This window comes from Pteropus vampyrus, unplaced genomic scaffold (assembly GCF_000151845.1).
Source record: "Pteropus vampyrus isolate Shadow unplaced genomic scaffold, Pvam_2.0 Scaffold572, whole genome shotgun sequence".
NCBI lineage: Eukaryota > Metazoa > Chordata > Mammalia > Chiroptera > Pteropodidae > Pteropus > Pteropus vampyrus.
The window spans coordinates 2,454,716-2,468,025 of record NW_011889353.1 but is presented as its reverse complement, the minus strand read 5'-3'; the positions used below and the strand labels follow the sequence as shown (position 1 = coordinate 2,468,025).

The window sequence follows — 13,310 nt, the reverse complement described above, 5'->3', positions numbered from 1 at the left end:
CTTCCTTCCTTCCTTCCTTCCTTTCTTTTTTATTTTTTTGTACTATTTTTGTGTGGTTTTGGAATCAGGATAATCGTGGCCTCATAAAATGAGCTTGAGAGCCTTCCCTCGTCTTGATATTTTTGGAATAAATTGAGAAGAATAGGTGTTAATTCATCTTTGAACGTTCGATAAAATTTACTTGTGAAGTCCAGGACTTTTGTTTGTGGAGAGTTTTTCCATTACTCATTTCATTTCATTAGTAGTAAACAGTCAGTTCAAATTTTCTATTTCATTTTTATTCAGTTTTGAGAGATAGTATGTTTCTAGAAATACATTTATTTCTTCTAGATTGTCCAACTTGTTGGCTTGTAATTACTCGTAGTATTTTCTTCTACTCCTTCGTATTTCTGTGGAGTCAGTTGTCACTTTTCTTTTTCATTTCTGTTTTTATTTATTAGAGTCTTCCCTCTTTTTTTCTTGATGAGTCTGGTTAAACATTTATCTATTTTTGTTTATCTTTTCAAACAATAATCTCTTGGTTTTATTGATCTTTTGTATTTTTTTAAGACTCTATTTTGTTTATTTCCACATTTCCACTCTGACCTTAATTATTTCCTTCTACTCACTTTCAACTTTGTTTGCTGTTTGTCTTCTAGTTGTTTTAAGTGTGGGGTAGATTGTTTGAGATTTTTCTTGTTTCTTGAGGTAGGCCTGTATTGATATGAATTTCCAACTTAGATGGCTGTCACTGTGTACCATAGATTTTGGATCATTGTGTTTTCATTTTCATTTGTATCAAGGTATCTTTTGACTTTTTCTTTGATCTCATTGTTAACTCATTCATTGTTTAGCAGCATGTCATTTAACCTCCATGTATTTATATATTTTTCATGTTTTTTTGTTTTGTCATTTATTTCTAGTTTCATATCATTGTGGTCAGAGAAGATGCTTGATATGATTTCAATCTTATTTAAATTTACTGAGACTTGTTTTGTGGCCTTACATGTGGTCTGTCTTGGAAAATGTTCATTGTGCACTTGAGAAGAATCTATAATCTGCTTTTTTGGGGTTGAAATGCTCTAAAAATACAAATTAAATTAAATCCATCTGGTCTCTTCTGTCATTTAAGGTTACTGCTTTGTTGTTGATTTTCTGTCTGGAAGATTTGTTCATTGATGCCAATGGGGAGTTAGGTTCTCCTACTATGACAGTATTACTGTCTATCTCTCCTTTTATATTTGTTAATATTTGCTTTATATATTTAGAGGCTTCTATATTTGCTGCATAAATGCTTACTAGGGTTATATTCCCTTGTTGGATTGATCCCTTTATCATTATATAATGTCCTTCTTTTGTCTCTTATTATAGCCTTTTTTTAAGGCTATTTTGTCTGATATAAATATTGGTACTCCAGCTTTTTAAAATTCCCATTTGTATGAAATATATATATATATTTTTATTTCTTACTTTTAGTCTGTGTGTGTCAGTTGATCTAAAGTGTGTCTCTTTTAGACAGCATATGTCTGGTTCTTGTTTTCTTATCCATTCAGCCACCCTATGTCTTTTGATTGGAACATTTAATCCATTTACATTTAAAATGGCTATTGATAGATACATAGTTATTGGCATTTTACTATTTATTGTTATGTTCATTTTTGGCCCCTTTTTTCTTTTTAAAGAAGTCCCTTCAACATATTTTTGTAATATTGGCTTGGTGGTGATGAAGTCCCTTATCTTTTCTTTTCTGGAAAGCTCTTTACCTCACCTTCACTTTTAAATGATAACCTTGCTATGTAGAGTAGTCTTGATTGTTAGTCCTCCCTTTTCATCACTTTGAATATTTTCTAACAATTCCCTTAGGCCTGCAAAGTTTCTGTTGAAAAATCAGCTGACAGTCTTGTGGGAACTCCCTTGTAGGGAATTAGGTATTTTTCTCTTGCTGCTTTTAAGATTCTCTCTTTGAATTTAAACTTTAGCATTTTAATGATGATGTATCTTGATGTGGCATCTTTGGGTTCATCTTGTTTGAGACTGCGCATCCTGGACTTATATGTGTATTTCCTTTACCAGGTTAGGAACGTTTTCTGGCATTATTTCTTCAAATAAATGTTCAGTTCCTTGTTCTTTCTCTCATCAACTTCTGGTACATCTATGATGAAATGTGATATGCATGATATTATAGAATCCCCTAAACCTATCCTTGTATTTTTTTTTCTTTTTCTTTTTTTTTTTCTCTTCTGATTTGGTGTTCTCTGCTACCTTTTCTTTCAATTTGCTGTTTCGATCCTCTGCTTTTTCTAATCTACTGGGTTTTTAAAATATTTTTAATTTTTCAGATATAGTTGGCATACAATATTCTATTAATTTCAGGTGTACAACATAGTGATTAGACATCTAAATAACTCACAAAGTGATTACTCCAATAAATCTAGTGCCCCTCTGACACTGTACATAGTTCTTACAATATTATTAGCTATAATCCTTATGTTATGTTTATATATTCATGACTATTTCGTAACTACCAATTTGTATTTCTTAATCCCTTTCCCCATTTTCACTGACTTCCCCAACCCCCTCCCATCTGGTAACCCTCAGAATGTTCTCTGTATCTATGAGTTCGTTTCTGTTCTTTTTTGTTGTTATTGTTGTTCATTTGTTTTGCTCTTTAGATTCCACATATACATGCAATCATATGGCATTTGTCTTCCTCTATCTGACTTACTCCACTCAGCACAGTACACTTTAGGTACATCATGAAATATCTTTTTCTATCCCATTACTTTAGTCTGTATGTGTCTTTTAATCTGAAATGTGTCTCTGGTAGGCAGCATATGTAAAGGTCTTGTTTTCTTATCCATTTGACCACCTACATTTTGATTGAAGCATTTAAATCCTTTTCATTTGAAGTACTTGTTAATAGATATATAGTTATTGCCATTCTTTATTTAGATTTGCAATACATATTTTTTTTTCTTAAAGAAGTTCCTCAAACATTTCCTGTAATATTGGCTTGGTTGTGATGAACTCTTTTAGCTTTTTCTTGTCAAGCAAGCTCTTTATCTGTCCTTCATTTCCAGATGTTCACCTTGCTGGGTAAAGTAATCTTGGTTGTAGGTCCTGGGTTTTCATCTCTTTGGATATTTTGTGTTAAGCCTTCTTGCCTGCAAAGTTTCTATTTAGAAATCAGCTAACAGTGTTATGGGAGCTCTCTTATAGGTAACTGATTGTTTTTTTTCTGGCTGCTTTTAAGAGTCTCTCCTTGAATTTAACTTTTGGCATTTTAATTATATGTGTCTTGATGTCTTCCTCTGTGAGTTCATCTTGTTTAGGACTCTCTGAACCTCCTGGGGTTGTATGTCTATTTCCTTCACCATTTTAGGGAAGTTTTCTATCATTATTTCTGCAAATAGGTTTTCAATTCCTTGCTCCCTCACTTCTCCTGGTATTCCTATGTTGCAAATATTGTTACACTTGATGTAGTACCTAAGATTTCTTAAACTATCTTCATTTTTCGGATTTTTTTTCTTGTTGCTCTTTTGATTGTGTGTTCTCTGCTACCCCATTCTCTGTGTCACTGATTTGTTCCTCTGTTTCATCCACTCTGTTGATTCCCTCTAATGTATTCTTCATCTCAGATATTGTATTCTTCATTTCTGACTGGTTCCCTAATATGTTTTACATCTCAATTTTTATGCTTTCTATCTCTTTCTTAAAGTTCTCCCTGAGTTCATCTACTCTTCCACTAATTTCCTTGAGCATTCTTATAATCACTGTTTTAAACTTTGTATCTGGTATATTGCTTGTTCCTATTTGGTGAATTCTTTTCCTGGAGCTTTGTTCTGTTCTTTCATTTGGGACATGCTTCTTTGTTTCCACATTTTGACTGCCTCCTTGTGTCTGTTTCCATGTATTAGATAGGGCTCCTAAATCTCCTGGTTTTAATAGAGTGCCATAATGTAGTAGGTGTGCTATGAGGCCTGTGGCACAATACTGGGAGGTGTACAGTTGCACATCAAGTTCACTCAAAACGTGTGCACATTCGTGGCTACCTGGTAAGAGTCACCAAGCAATCCACATATGGCTGTCACCCATGCTGGGCTTATAGGTGCTTGGAGGGGCCAAGTCAGAAATCGAGACCAGCTGCCACTAGTGCCAGTTTTGGGGCTGCTCAGCAAGTGGTATAGGGCACACTGAGGCCAGATATTTTGAATTTTGTAAGCCTTTCAGAGATTTTATGAAAGTTTGCAGCAGGAGCCAGTATAGTCTGTTTGTATGGAATAAAACACTGGAAACAGCTTGGGTGGGCTCACAAGTTGGGAGAGGCAGAGTCTCAGGAAATCCCCATCGCATTGGACCTGTGTTATCCAGGTTGATGGGTACTCTGATATGGCAATGCCTGTGTCTGCAGCCTGGGAGTAGGGAGGACTCAACAAAGAAACAATGGCTTCTGCATGCACCTCTGTCCAGAAGAAAGCTGCCCCTCCAGCCCTTGACCTGAAGCCCCAAAACTCAGCGCCTCCTCTTATGTTCCTGGTGCCCCTCGAGCAGCTGCTCCAGCACTGTAGCTCAGAGCAAGCAAGTTCATCAGTGAGTAAGGTCAGGGATGGGGCTTTTAAGAGGAACATCTTCAATCTTGCAGCCCTCCATCTCACTCTGCCACAAACTCTGTTGGTTTTCACAGCCAGAGGCTTTGGGGACTTGTCTTTCTGGCAATGGAACCCTGGGCTAGGAAGCCTAGTGTGCAGCCAGGACACTTTACTCTGCAGCCAAGATAGCCCTCCTGATTCTTCATTACCACTTACGGTTGTGGGATTGGGCTATTTCTTGTCTCCTCCCTGCCTACCATTTTGAGGTGATCTGTTATTTTTATCCCTATTTGTAGGACCCTGTTCAGCCAGACCTCAGGTGACTCCATGTGCTGGTTGCTCTGTGACTTTGTCACAATTTTGGTGTAGTCCCTAGAGGAAGCATGCACTGCCTCTACCTTCTATGCCATCTCGCAAGGAGCCCTCTATTCTACTGTTGATTTCTTCTAATTTATTCTTCATTTCATTTTTCATTTCTGACTGGTTGTTTTCTTATGTTTCCTATCTCCATTTTAATGTTTTCTGTCTATTTGCTGAAGTTCTCACTGAGCTCTTTGAGCATCTTTATAATCAGTGTTTTGAACTCTGCCTCTGGTAGATTGCTTGTTTCCTTTTTGTTTAGTTCTTTTTCTGGAGCTTTGTTCTGTTGTTCCATTTGAGACATGTTTTTTTGTTACCCCATTTGGCTACCTCTGATTTTTTCTATGTATTAGGTAGACCTCCCAGTCTTAGTAAAGTGGTCTTATGTCGTTGGTGTCCTGTGAGGCTCAATGGTACAGTTTTCATGGTCACCCGAACTTGTTGCTCCAAGTGTATCCCTTGTGCGGGTTTGTGTGAGTCCAACTGTTGTAGTTGGGCTTTGATTGCTGTTTGCGTGCCAGTAGAAGGAATTGACCCTTGGGCTGATTGTGTGAACTGGCTGTGACTACAGTGGAGGAGCTATTGGATAAGAGCTGACCCTATGGATCTGCATTCGCTTTAGTGGGGCTCTGGTTCCTTCCGAGTCTTCCCTTTGGGGCATTATTTATGGGGGTGGTTTTTTGGTGCTCTGCTATGGTTTGAAGCTGTCCATCATTTGTATTGGCTTTAGGACCTCTTGGGAGGTTTTCTGGTACAGGCCAAGATCAGCTGCTGCCTGTGCTCTTCCATGGACCATTTGGTAGAAACTACAATGTGATCTGCAGGTGATTGCCACTTGTGCCTGGCTTTGAGATTCCTGAAAGAGGCTAAGCTGAGAACTAAGGTCTGCTGCAGCTTCTGCCAGGCTTGGGGCTGCTTAGCAAGCACTTTGAGGTATATTGAGGACATATGTTGCTTGTTTGAAGTTTGTGAAACTTTGAGAGATTTTAGAAAATCCAAAGCATGAATCAAGACAGGACATTTGTATGAAAAAGCCACTGGAAAAGGCTTGGCTGGGCCTTCAAATTGGGCGGAGCTGGATCTCAGGGACTTACCAGGGCAGGGAAAATGGTATTAGTCAGGTGAATGGAGACTGGTTTATGGTGCTGGCTTGTATGTACAGGTTGAGTTAGGGAAGTGCTCAAAAAAGAAACAATGGATTCTGCCTGCACTTCTGTCTGAGGGAAAGCTGCCCCTCCTCCCCTTGACTTTAAGCCAGATTATTCAATTCCTCCCTGTTTGTCTGTTTCCCCAGTGATAGAGCTGAGAGAATCATGAGTTCATCAGTAAATAAGTCCATAGGGGCTCTTTAAGAAGATCTCCTGGGATTCCAGCTGTTATCCATCTTACTCAGCCACAATCTTTGCTGGTTTTCATAGCCAGAAGTTATGGGGATTTTTCTTCCTGGAACTAGAACCCTGGGCTGGGGAGCCTTGTGTGGACCACATTTTCTTCAGGGGGACCACATTAGGTGAGATAATCCTTCTTAAGTTTTAACTATGTTTGTGGATATGGAACCAGCCCATTCCATGTCTCTGCCCCTCCTATCAGTCTTGACATGGCTTTTCCTCTATATCCTTAAGTATAGGAATTCTGTTTATCTAGACTTTATGTAATTCTTAGTGATGATTGTTCTGTAGTTGTAAAAATGATGTGGTTTTAGGAGGAGGCAAGCACAGCATTTAATTACTCTGCCATCTTGACAATAATGCCAGTTCCATTTACTCTTAATTACTGTAGCTTTGTAGTAAGTTTTAAAAATGAGTGTGTGAATCTTCAAAAACTTTTTTTTTTCTTCTTCAAGATTGTTTTGGCTATTCTGAATACTCTTGACTTTTCATATGAATTTTAAGGTCAGTTTGTCAATCTCTGCAAAAAAGCCATCTGGAATTTTAATGGGTATTGAATTGAATTTGTAGATCAATTTGGGAGTATTGTCATCTTAAGTATATTAAATCTTCTGATATATCAACATAGGATGCCTTTTTATGTCTTCTGTAATTTTTTTTAAAAAAATGCTTTGTAATTTTCACTTTATAAATATTGTATTTCTTTGGTCAAATTTATTCCTAACTATTTTATTATTTATTTTTGTTGCTATGGGAGATTGAATTATTTTATTAATATTATTTTAGGATTGTTTATTGTATAGAAATACAATTGTTTATTGTATATTTATCTTGAAAATTTGCTTAATTTGTTTATTAGTCTTAAGAATTTGTGTGTGTGTGTGTGTGTGTGTGTGCGCGCGTGTGTGTGTGTGTGTGTGTGTAAACCTTAAGAATTTTTTATATATATGACCATGTCATCTGTATAACATAGACAGTTTCCTCTTCCTTTCCAATCTTGTTGTCTTTTATTTCCTTTTCTTTCCTAATTTCCCGAGCTAGAACCTCCAGTACAATATTGAATAGAAATGATGAGAGTGGACATCCTTATCCTGTATTTAAATTATAATGAAAAATGAAGAATAAGTATTTACTTGCTCAATTGATACAAAGACCTTTTACAAAAGATGTTTTACAATTAACCATAAGACACAATCTACTATTTGATGATCATGATAATCATTAAGCATTTTACATTCTTTCTTTCTGATTACCTACATTCCTTCCTAGTTCCCACCACTGCTTTAAAAGTTTATTTACTCAAACACCCTAATATGAGAAATATCTATACTCTCAAGTAGGGATGAGCTCATACATATATCATTAAGCCATTCATTTAATATTTTTTAAACATACCATGTATGCCAGGTTCTGTAGATGCTGAAGATGTGGAGATGGAGGTAAATAAAACAAACATTATCACTGCTTTCATAGCAATAACTGATTAGCATTTGGATTCCTGTACTGTGCCTAGGAAGCATAGTAAACCATATCAATGTAAGTAGTTATCTGATTCTCTCTCTCTCTCTCTCTCTCTCTGTAATTGTAGTATATGTATACTATATACATATATTTAATATACATATAAATATATATAAATATATATATATTTATGGTAATACATTTATAAGCAACTTACATCCCCAAATTATTATATCAAAATAATTTCCTTTGAATATAAACTAATGTGTATAGACTATTCACACTTTTATTTTATAATATAGTGGTTCCAAATGTTTAGCATGCATCACAGTGATCTTCAGGGTTTGGTGAAACAGATTGCCAGGCTTCACTGCCAGGATTTCTGATTCAGTAGATCTAAGGTAGCCTGAGAATTGTCATTTCTTAGAAGTTTTCAGTTGATGATGATACTGCTGGTTCATAGACGATATCTTGAGAACCATGGCTCTTTGCATTGCTGCAGATTCACTGTTCTGGGTTAAGGGGCATAAAACTTGGGCATTTGGAAGAAAACTGTGACATAACTCTTTATTCCAGCAAAAGCACAGCACATCTTACAAGGTGGCAGTTCTCCAGCAAGGGCATGACACCCCTGTATGGTTGCAGCACTTTTTATACACAGGTTAAACAACAGTGTCACACTGTCAGATGATGGGAGCCTGCACACAAATACTGGACATATGCTTACATATGGGGAGAAGTACTGAGTTTTCTTCTGCTTAGAAGTTAGCTACAGGTGTGAAAGGGAGCCTGATTATGGTTGTCTTTCTCTGCACACTCCACTCCTTCAGGGTTCCTGCAGTACACCTATTGGAGGCTTGGCGTGTGATTGCTGCAGGGAGGCAGAACTCTGTACCCATATGCCACAACAACAATACATGGAACAACAACATGCCACTAGGAGGTAGGCTCCACCTCCTAGGAGAGCTAAGACCCAGTGCCAAGTAGACTTTAGGCCTGCCCATGAGGCTGCACAGGGCCATGAAAACAACAATCTGATGGCTGTATCTACTACCATAAGGGCATAAGATGACCCTTGAACTTTTGAAAGCTATCCCATGTTATCTATCTATAACATGGCCAATGGGCCCTTTCCCCTTGTTACTTGTGCATGCTCCTACTTCATGTGACAAGGATGTGGCATATCTTAGCTGCATATCAAACACTTGGCACAGGCATCTGTGACATCTTCCCACTCCAAGGGAAGGTTCCATTGTTGCTTCAATGTCCACATAGTTTTAGCACTCGCATGCTGCAATCGTCTGTGGAGCCAGTGTGTCACATCAGTGGCAGGAGCCTTTTCTAGCCATTGCCACAGGAAAGAGCATCTGACTAATCATTTCCTGGAGAAACCGAAGGGACATGACCTATAACATGATAGACAGTTACATCCATTCCCTGTCTTATTTCCCATAAGTCTTGCCACATGGCTTGTCCTCACAAGAATCTATGGCCCACTAGCTAGTTTTGCCATTTCCACGTAGGCAACCATAATGTTAGGCCTTTAAACACCACCCAGCTATTAGTACAAATAGTCAAGGGCCCAAGTGTGGTCAGTAGCTGGTTGCACACCTATAGCTACCCACTTGGCTCCCTGCCCCCTACTGAATGCATCTGTGTACCATGCATCAGAAAGTATGGGTGGCTTCTCTTCTTTGTAGGGAGATATTTCTAAATCTGTAGGAACTGCAGCATCCAGTATATTGTCGGTGATAAACTCAACCGGGCCTAAAACTTTCTGAATTACATGGCCAGAGGGCTAGCAGCTATGGCACTCTGTTGTTCCATATATGAACCCCATTTTGTCAGAGTAGGAGTTTGGGCCACCCCTATTTGGGGGGCCTGTATCCATGTGCATAACCAACCTTGTACAGGGTAAGTAGTACACACCTGCACTTTGGCCATGCCAATCTTTGCCTTAGTAGTCTATAAGGCTGCATATATAGCTGCTAGTTGCTTTTCTATTAGGGAGTACCAGCTCTCAGTGCCTTTCCATAATTGGGACCAAAAACCCACCAGGGTCCTAGTTTGTTCTGAAAGTTGTCATGGGCCTCAGCCATATCCTTCTGCTGTTATATGAATGTCTAATTCAAAGGGTTTACCTGGACCTGTTACCTGTAAGGCTTAGGTTTGCTGCACTGCCCATTTGGTGGCAGTAAACGCCTTCTCTATCATTTCATCCCAGTCCTAAGTAGCTCTCTTCTTGATCAGGCCATACAACAGTCATACTAGCTGTGCTGGATGGGGCACAAACACTCTCCAGTACACCAAAAGGCCCACATAACTCTGCAATTCCTAAACCATGTGGGTTGTGGATATCCTTGTGTCTTATCAATTATAGCATCAGGGATAACTTTTGTCTTACCTGACCAGACAATACCCAAGAATTTGACAAATAAGCCAGGTCCCCAAATTTTGGTTGCATTTACCGCCCAGCCACTTGTTTTCAGATGCTGCAGAAGCACTGGCGCCACTTGCTCTAGACCTGTAAGGGAAGCAGAGGTTAATGTGATATCATCAATATAATGAAACAATTCCACAATTGCTGGTTGGGTCCAGGTTGCCAAATCCTGGACTACCAACCCACGACAAATGGTTGGGCTAGGTAAATAGCTTTGGGGTGATATTACATAAGTCCATTGTCTTCCTTCCTACATGAAGACAAATTCATCTTGACTTTCAGGAGCCAAATATATGGAGAAAAAAGCATTAGCCAAATCCAAACATAGTGGTACATTCCTAGCCTTGTAGTCAGTTGACCCATTAGATCATGGATGGATGGTACTGCTGCATGCAGTTGGGGAGTCACTTTATTCAATTTCCTATAGTCCACAGTCATTCTCCACAAGCCATCAGGCTTCTTCACTGGCCACACAGGGGCATGATACAGACTATGGGTGGGGCACACAATCTGAGCTTTCTCCAATTCCTGAATTGCAGCCTTGTCCATCAGGTAAGCAATATTGCTTAACATTGGCAATGTGCCTTGGTTCTGGCACTTTCTGTGGCGGGTGATGAATATGACTGTCCCTGTAGCACAGTCATCACCACCTGGACTCGCAAATGGAATTCACCAGCAGAGGTCTGCAGATTGAGCCCTTGCAACACATCCACCCCGGCAACGGAGAAATATGCACTTTATATGAATGGACGTGGGGGTAAACGTACTATTCCAAGAGGCAAAGTCACAGTTTTGGTCTTAATAGTCTGCCCCCTTAGCCATCTACATAGGTAGCTGATCCAGGGCATCTGTCTGTATTTCCATAGATAAGACTGCAGTTGGTGCTGGTATCCACCAAGGCTAGCACTGTTTGGGGACCAGTGGATTGCTAATTCCATATGCGGCCTCCAGAACCCATATATCTCCTACAAACGGGCTCCTCGGCCTTCTCTCTAATCATATAGGGTTAACAGAGAGTCCTGGGGTTTCAAAAAGTCCTTCAAGGCCATAAGTCTGGTTCTCTCAGCAGGAGTTTTCTACCCATAGCCTGAACTGCTGCTCAGGTTCTAACTGTCGCCACAATTCTAGCAACACTGCATTAGGCTGGTGGTCTATCTTGTCTTGATCAACACCTGCAGCTAGCAAATCAGTCCACATTTGCATTTGGGTCACCTGCACAGGACCCTGACCCAGACCTTTCTTTTTCTTCTCACTCCTCTGGGGTCTGGGCCTTACTTCACGGACACTTCCACCCCCACCTTCATGCATCTGCCCCCTAAATTCCCCAGAGCAGCCTTTGCCGTAGTCACTTCATATATATGTTTCCCCACATAGGGAGCCGGATAGCAAACAATGAGCTAAAAACAGTAGAGGGGGCAGTCCTTAACACTAGGTCCTGCATGCCAGTCATAAACCATTCATCATCCGGTCGGCGCTTATTCACGTTAAACACAGCCTGTTGCATGCCCAATTCATGAATAATCTGCACTAATTCAGCATACATTTGCCATTACTCACATGCTCTGAGAGTCCTCTGCCTTTGAGGGTGACTCGGAGGGTGGACTTCTTTGGAGCTCAGATTCCAGTTGTTGCATCCTTGCACCCAAGGCATCTTCCTTTTGCAGAAGCTTCTGTACCTGCACAGCCTCTGTGAGAACTTCATCCATATTCTGCTTCAAAGCCATTAAAGGCACCCAGCCCAATTCATAGCCATGGCTTGAGCTTTTTCTGGCAGTTGTGCCTTCAAAGAGTGGAGCGCCTTCTCAATACTTATAGAGGATCCATCAACTGCCTCCCATGGCTCAGGTGGAGTCCAAGTCATCAATACCGCCGCCATGGGGTACCACATACTCTGTGCAGGCCACATGTCCCTCCTATCTTTCAGCGGAGCACACGGCTCCCTTATCTGGGAATCCTGCCGACTATACCAAGTGTATTGCTGCAGATTCACTGTTCTGGTGTAAGTGGCACAAAAATTGATAAGTTGGAAGAAAACTGCAACACAGCTCTTTATTCTAGCAAAAGCACAGCCCGCCTCACAGAGTGGCAGTTCCCCAGCAAGGGCATGGCACCCTCACATGATGGCAGTACCTTTTATACACAGGTTAAACAATAGTGTCACACTGCCAGATGATGGGAGCCCGTGTACACATAAGTAAGGGAGAAGTGCTGAGTTTTATTCTGCTCAGAAGTTAGCTATGGGTGTGAGAGGGAGCCTGATTATGGTTATCTTTCTTTCTCTGCACACTCTTATGAAACATTTTTTGTATCACTGTGTTTAAGGCCTATTTTTTTATTATATGGCATAGGAATTATAGATGTTTCCTAATTTTTTCACATTTCTTTCTGGATGATTATTGAATGTTTGAGCTCACTTATAAAATGGCTGGTCAACCTTCACCTGGAGGAGTAGTAGAGGGCTCATTATGCTAACTGAGATAATAAATCCTGTCACTAGTTCAACACCTTTTCTGTTTAGACTAAAATTGCTCTTTTCTAGAGATTGCTTAGTCCAATAGATTAGAAAATTTTTCACACAATATTATTATCTAGAGAGATTACTCTTTAACTTTCAATTTCAAGTTTCATTACAAATACTAGCAAATTATTATCACCTCAGTGCAAACATAAAACATACTAATGATCTTTCAGTGACAAATGTACTTGAAGTAGGAATCATTAGATAGATCAAGAATTCTAGAAAGATTATTTCGACTAATTCTAAGAATTTGTGGTCTTTCATATGTGTTTCTTCATTCCTGCTTCTGTATATTATTTTTTAAATAAAAAATCAATATAACGGTATTGAAGTTTCCAAAGAGTTTATAATTATAAACAGTAGTTAGATAATATCTTTAATATTTGACAGTGGTGGAAATCAGCCAAAGGGAAATGTCATTTTGCCAAATAGGAGTCTCACCTGAATTACCTTCATCATTTTTCTCTTGTCTCTGCTTTGGGATGAAAGTCTAGCTCTGGAAAAGCATTAGATTATTTTATAGTTATATTGTAATGATGTAAATAAGGCACACCTAGCACATATTAGAACTTCTG

At 39.3% G+C, this 13,310-nt stretch overlaps 1 pseudogene; it reads right to left on the bottom strand.

Moving 5' to 3' along the window:
• The window catches only part of LOC105308425, a 96,348-nt pseudogene extending 84,407 nt beyond the window's left edge, over positions 1-11,941 (bottom strand).
• Between the last annotated feature and the right edge of the window lie 1,369 nt (positions 11,942-13,310).